Below are 7,711 nucleotides of genomic sequence, written 5' to 3' on the forward strand. Positions count from 1 at the left end.
GTATTCATGGATGATAGAATAAGAGTTTTTTTTTTGAATTTGTTATAAATATATTTTATTATGGATGTCCATTTAATGCTCCCTTGTAAATAAGCTTCCTGAAGAAGCTTATCCATATGGGACTCCGTCGTAAATATGTTTATCTATTTGGTACTCTATTGGAAATAAGCCTCCTGAAGAAACTTATCCTTTCGGTACTCCGTTATGGATAAATATTACACCCGGTAGAAGATTATCTATATCTAGTACAATCGCATCTTACAAGCAGCTTACACAACAGCTTGCAGTAGCAGCTTACACAACAACTTACAAGCAGCTTACACATCAACTTACAATAGCAGCTTACAAGCAGCTTGCAGTAGCAGCTTACACAACAGCTTTCTTTCTTCTATAAATAAAGGAGATTTCAGTTCATTATATACATCAGTTTGAAGTTGAATAAAAATATCAATCTCCCTCTATACTTTTCTTCGATTTATTTACTTTATAGTCTTTATTTTATAACACGTTATCAACACGAGACTCTGCCATTTTGAACATTTACTTCAAATTTAATTTGTATTTCAGTGTTCATCTTCGATGTAAGGAGACACTCTTATGTTCGTGGTTAGATCTTGTTCATTCTAAGCATCATAAGGCAGATTATATCCTTGATGTGGTGAGTTTTTCTTCTTGGCAATAGTGATGTAGATATCACTCACATTTGGAGTGTAACGATCCGACTTGTCATTTTAAGAATTAATACCCTTTTCAGTGACTTAAGGTCTCGAGCAGCTTCGCAATATGTATTATGACCCGCGGGAGTGGTCGAGTTTAATTTTCGAAAGATTAGGAAATAAATTTAAAGAACAATTCTCATTTTTGAAGCTTAAATGGAAAAGGTTGACTGGAGAGTCGACTTTTGAGCAAACGACCCCGGAATGAAATTTTGATGATGTCAATAGCTTCAAATGGTGATTTCAGATTTAGGCGTATGTCCAAATTTGGATTTGGAAGTCCGTAGGACAATTCGACGTATTTTGGATAAATTTGAAAAATAGAAGATTTTTGAAAAGTTCGACAGAAGGTTGAATTTTTTATAACAAGGTCGGATTTCGATTTTGAAAATTGGAACAGATCCATTACGTCATTTATGACTTGTGTACAAAATTTGAAGTCATTCCGGATTGATTTTATACATTTCGGCGTAAAATATAGAAGTTGGAAGATTTAAAAACTCATAATTCGATTCGATGCGCGATTCGTAATTTCAGCATTGTTTGACATGGTTTAAAGTCTCGACTAAGTTCGTATTATATTTTGGGATATGTTGGTATATTTGATTAAATCCGGGGGGCCTCGAGCGAGTTTCGGATGGTTAAATGGACCAAAATTGTGCTTGAAGGAATTTTGGAATTTTTCCAGTTCTGGTGCAATCGCACCTGCGATGGAAATGGTCGCAGGTGAGTGACCGCAAAAGTGACGAAATGGTCGCAGATGCAGCCTGAACTGGAATGGGCAGAGGTTGCAGGTGCGATACATTTTTCGCACCTGCGTGACCGCAGAAGCGGAAGCTCTTCCGCAGGTGCGAGAGGGCAGTGGCCTGTGGATGTCGCAGAAGCGAGAATTTTCTCGCAAAAGCGAGCTCGCAGGTGCGACAAATGTGTCCGCAAGTGCGAAACTGGGCAGAAACATAAGGATTGAACTTGGTCATTTTTCCATTTTCGTTTTGAATTTTTGGAGCTCGGATTTAGGCGATTCTGGAGGGATTTTTCACAAGCTTGGTTGGGGTAAGTGTTCTATTTCCTAAAGTTATTATATTTCATGAATCTATGGTTATATTCATCGTTTAATTAGAGTTTAATGGAGGAAATTGGGATTTTTGTAAAACCTTTTCAAAAACGGAAATTTAAGATTTGGAGGTCGATTTGTTATCGGAATTGGATAAAATTGGTATGGTTGAACTTGTATCGGAATGGGTGTTCAGATTTCTTAAAAATTATGTCGGGTTCCGAGAGGCGGGCCCCACATTGACTTTTGTTGACTTTTTAGGATAAATTTTTAAGTCGACGTATTATTATCCGAAATTAGTTTCGATGAATGTTAATGAAGTTGTGCAATTAACTTGAATAGATTTGAGCTGTCCGGAGGTCAATTCAAGCAAGAAGGCGATTTTTGAATATCGGCATAACTTCAAAAAGGTAAGTATCTTGCCTAACCTTGAGTGGGGGAATTACCCCTTAGGCATTGAGTCTTATGTGAAAATTGTGTGATTGGAAGCCGTGTACTCGAGGTGATGAGTACGTACTCGGGCTTATAGTAAATTGGATAATTGTTGGCATTTGGTAAATCCTTGAATTATCATGCCTCATTCCTTATTTGTCGTGTTTGTATTTTTTTTATAAATAATTTGGTGTTGTGGTCACTTGGATTTTATGAGAATTCCTTTTGTTTGTTGATTTGATATTTTTCTTGGAATTAAATTCATGATGGAATCCTTATCTGCAAATATTTATTAACTAAGTTTCAATTGAGGATTTAATATAATTTGTTCGGTTCGTTAGTTGGTATTTGTTTAGTCATTCAGATAGTGACTGGCATTTTTTAGCTATGCATTACACACCTTATGTGGATTTATCATGAATTTGGATTAATAAAGGCATTGCCCTATACTGAGTATCTTTCACCTCTGTTGATTGTTTTGAGGTTTTATATACGTTGTGTGGAGCCTTAGGCTATTTGTTGAGAAATTTATTGATTCTGCTACATATTTGAAATTTGGTTGTGTTCAGTGGCAAATAGTGATATGAATTATTGTATTGTGTTGTGCATTAAACACTCTTCTTGATGTTATTTATGCTTCCTACCTTGCTTGTTAATGATATACATGTGCTTGGTAAGTAAGAGTATAAAGCACGAAGGATGATGCCGTGTCATTTGAATTATATTATCATGTGAGGGAGAGTGTAAAGCACGAAGGGTGATGCCGTGCCATTTGAGAGTGTAAAGCACGAAGGGTGATGCCGTGCCATTTGAATTATATTATCATGTGAGGGAGAGTGTAAAGCACGAAGGGTGATGCCGTGTCATTTGAGAGTGTATTATCATATGGGGGAGAGTCTAAAGCACGAAGGGTGATGCCGTGCCATTTAAGAGTGTAAAGCACGAAGGGTGATGCCGTGCCATTGAGAGTATAAAGCACGAAGGGTGATGTCGTGCCATTTCATTTATATTATCAAGTGAGGATAAGAGTAAAAGTACAAAGGGTGATGCCGTGATTTTATTTTTATATTATCATATATTCATGGCACGAAGGGTGTTTCTGTACAGGCGAGGACGAGAGACATACATTATATTGTGTAACATTTTGTTGTGTATACATTCATGCCTTTATCTTGAGATGTTATTGTGTACGTATGTTTTCTATAAATGCATGAAGGGTGTTGCCGTGCCAATCGATTTGATCTATATATATAAATTGGGTGAGAATGAGATAAGTGCACAAAGGTATTGCCGTGCCATTTGATGTGATATGTTGAATATATTTCTCACGCCAGGAAAGTTAAATGAGGTGTCACATGATGACTGTTATTTGAAAGAATTATGTTAGAAAGATACTTATATGATAGAAGTATATTTGAAAGATATTTACTTGAAAGAATTATATTTGAAAGATATTTACTTGAAAGAATTATATTCAGAAGATATTTATTTGAAAGAATTATATTTGAAAGATATTTAATTGAAAGAATTATAATGGAAAGATATTTATTTGAAGGAAGTATATTCGAAATATATTTATTGAAAAAGATTATATTCTAGAGACTTTTATTGAAAAACTTATAGATAAAAGATGTATATTTTGAAGGACTTGATTAATTTGGTTGTACCTGTGTTTATCATTCGTTTGAGTAATATTTATGGTGTTCCTGTTGCCTTGTTGTTTAAATCACTAGTTGATTGGTGTTGCTATCACTGCTATTTATTTTATATTATTTTTGTATGCTATATTGCACAGGTGATTTGACTAGTGAGTGTCTTGACTGTACCTCATCACTACTCTACTGAGGTTAGTCTTGATACTTACTGGGTACCGACCGTGGTGTACTCATACTATACTTCTGCATATTTTTGTGCAGAGCCAGGTGTTGGAGATATCGGACTCGGACAGAGTTAAAGTTTGATCGCAAGGATTCAAGGTAGTGCTCTTGGAGCCTTTCCATTTTATTGTACTGTTAATTATTATTCAAATAGTATAGAGTATTCGATCCTTGAGATCATTTCATGTATTCAGTTAGAGTTCGTGACTCAATATTACCAGCCTTGGGAGGTTTTTCATATTTGTTTCCGCTGTTGGTTTTTGGCACCTGTATTGAATTAAACAAAAGGCTTGAAATGTAATTGTACTTGACTTACCTAGTCTTAGAGACTAAGTGCCATCACGACGCCTGTGGTGGGATTTTGGGTTGTGACATGGAGTGGCCAGATTTGCATAAATTAATTTGAGCCTTTTGCTTATATTTTAATATCTTTATCATCGTTTTCTTGGTTCTATGTTATGTATACAGTACCTATTTTGGTATTTGTTTTCATCCTAATTTTCTTAATAAAAGATTACAAAGTGCATAACATTGTTAGATCTACTTAAACTCCGGCAGAGTTTGCAAGAAATATACAACCACCAGAAGTGGTTATATTTCGTATATCTCATTGTAACTAAATTTTGTTAACCACCAGAAGTGATAATTTAGGCTTTCTATGGTTACAATTAAAGATAAGCTAGAGAAATATTCTCTATATTACATGCACACCTCGATTTGCTCCCGAAGTAGTAAATATTTTAAAAGAGGTTGAAGCATCACAATTGGATATGATTAATGCGCGATCAGATAATTATGTTCGATTTCCTGAAGGATGAGAATTTTTTTATAAATATTAATCCATTCCCTGAAGTGAATGTGATAATATTAATAAAGTCGTACATATGAACGCGCTCTTGATGTAAATATATTACAATTCACCTCTAGAAGAGTTAATATTATTGAGAGAATATATACTCAATATTTCGTATTTTAAATTTTCTCCTGAAGAAGTAACATAATTGAAATTTTCTCATGAAGCAGGAAAATATTATAAAGCGGTGTAAATACCACAACTCACCTCCTGAAGAGGTAGAATAACAGAGGATATACATATTATTTTTGTGGCATAAATATCATTGTCGCACGTACCTGTTGTACGTAAAACATCTTGGATAGTTTTATTAAGTATCATTCTAAGGCAAATGCATTCTTGTAGAATGCTTTCTACTACAACCACATTAATATATTATGGTTAGTTATTGAGTTCCCCGAAGGAAATAACAACTCGTGTATCTTTCCTTAAAGGATGCAATGACTATGTGGTTGCCGCATTAATAATATTCAGATATTAGTGGTAATTCTCCTTGAAGGAGATATTTGTCACAAAGTTAGTGGTAGAAATATATAAATCATTACTTTTTGTCATTTATAAATTTAGAGTTGTCTTTATATTGTTCATTTGATTATAATTTTCTCTCATGATACCAGAAGTGTCTGAACAATATTTGATAGTACAAAATGTATCAAAAACTCCCGAAGAGCCAACTATTTGTCTAGAAGACACATGACACCAGTAATGTCCGAATAATATAAGATTGTGGATAATAAATGAAGGCTCTCGAAGAGCTTATATACAAATATGTTATTCATATTATATGATTATGGTCAAAACATATATTGTAGTAAACCCGAAGTTTACTAATACAATTGGCTATCATATTGAAATTACAAATGATTAGAAGATTGAAAATCTTCATATTTCCATAATCATAGGGGATAAAATAATATGTATGTGAGAAGTTACCCGCCTTATTCTTCTCATGTATCACAGTAAATTAGAAATTCGCTGATACAAAAGTAGCCACAGTAAATCAAAAATTTACTAATGCAACAATTTATGCCATAGTAAACCAGAAACTTACTAAGAAATAGCACATGCCATGATAAACTTGAAATTTTCATTTGCCATTTTAAATGAGTTATTTGAGAATTCAGATAAGCATATACCAAAGAACTAGAAGATTATTCAAGAATTCTCTTGTGTTGCTTGTTCTCATAATAAATTGATTATATCAGCTAAAGTTGGGACTAAGACCCCTGAATTCTGGAATATATAAAAGGTGAATATGGCCTCATTCACCTATCATGTGAACTACTTATAGATGCATATATGAGATAGTTATATGCGTGTTTATTGTCAACCTGTAGTTTGGCATTTGAAATTGATTTTCTTAATTAAGAGCATAATTTTCAGATTATGAAATCAAGATAGTTCATCTAGATGATGCTGGTTTATATCCAAGCTAGTTTAGCATTGAATACCTCCTATTAATGGCTAAACTATTGCTTATGAGAACAAAGCCTCATGTGTTGGTCTAAGATTTTCTAAATTGCATACAACAACACTTGTATGCATCAGACCAACAAAATATGATAAGTCCTCCCCTCACAATTGGTTTAGGATCAGAAACCAAATATTTTTACTATCTAATAACTTTTGATGTGTGGTATATGATTAATTTCTCTCCCACAATGCACAAAGAAAGGTTTCACAAAGAAGATTGGGGATATATGTTAGTTTTTCTAACATTTGGAGGATGAAATAAACAGTTGGAAAATATGCCATATGAATCAAATTATCATTAATATGATCCTCACTTAAAAGATAATTCAAGTCAAATGCCAGAAGTATTTGCTGACCCAAAATTAAATATCATATTTCAGCTGCAAATGCTCCTATTAAAATTAAAGTCCCCGAAGGATAAAGTTTACTGCACGCATGAAGTGTAGTAAACCGATCGGTTCCAAAGGTAACAATCCTTGAAAAGGATAGGAGCAAATGATCAAAATGATCATAATGAGGAGGAAATGAGCTCTAGAAGAGCCTACGACATAACATTTCATGAAACTCCAGAAGAAGTTCAGGTACCTGAAAATAAAGAAAGTGATGAGATCTCAACAAGTTATGTCACTTGCGAACCAATACAAAATGATCATCGACGATATATTTGATACAATATAGTGCACGATATTATAGAAGATTGTGAGGATCGGGCCTGTAGTCCAGACACCTGAAGATGTCATGCCATTTAAATGCAAGTCATAACCTATATGACTTATTTGATTCAATCAATATGAAGATCCTTGAAGGATTTAGAATTGTTGAAGCATATAATTCAAAATATCGAGAAATGTACTCGATCAAATTATGAAGATCTTTATACGGTTTAAATCAATCTGGGCGCATGTGATATAATCGCCTTAGTGAATATTTGCTTAAAGAAGGTTACATAAATGATGTTATTTGTCCATGTATTTTTATAAAGAAAATGTCATCAGAATTTGTATACTTGCTGTTTATGTTAATGACATAAATCTTGTTGGAACTCCAGCAGAGCTCCAAAAGGCAATTGAATATCTTAAGAAAGTATTTGAGATGAAAGATCTTGGAAAAATAAAAATTTGTCTTGGTCTGCAAATTGAATATTTAGCAGACGAGATCTTTATCTATCAATTTGCCTATACAGAAAAGGTCTTTAAACGTTTTTACCCGGACAAAGCGCACCCATTAAGTACACCAATGGGTGTTCGATCACTTGAAGTGAATAAAGATCCGTTTCGACCTCCAGAAGAGGATGAGGAACTATTTG

Source organism: Nicotiana tabacum, chromosome 2 (assembly GCF_000715075.1).
Source record: "Nicotiana tabacum cultivar K326 chromosome 2, ASM71507v2, whole genome shotgun sequence".
Lineage (NCBI taxonomy): Eukaryota > Viridiplantae > Streptophyta > Magnoliopsida > Solanales > Solanaceae > Nicotiana > Nicotiana tabacum.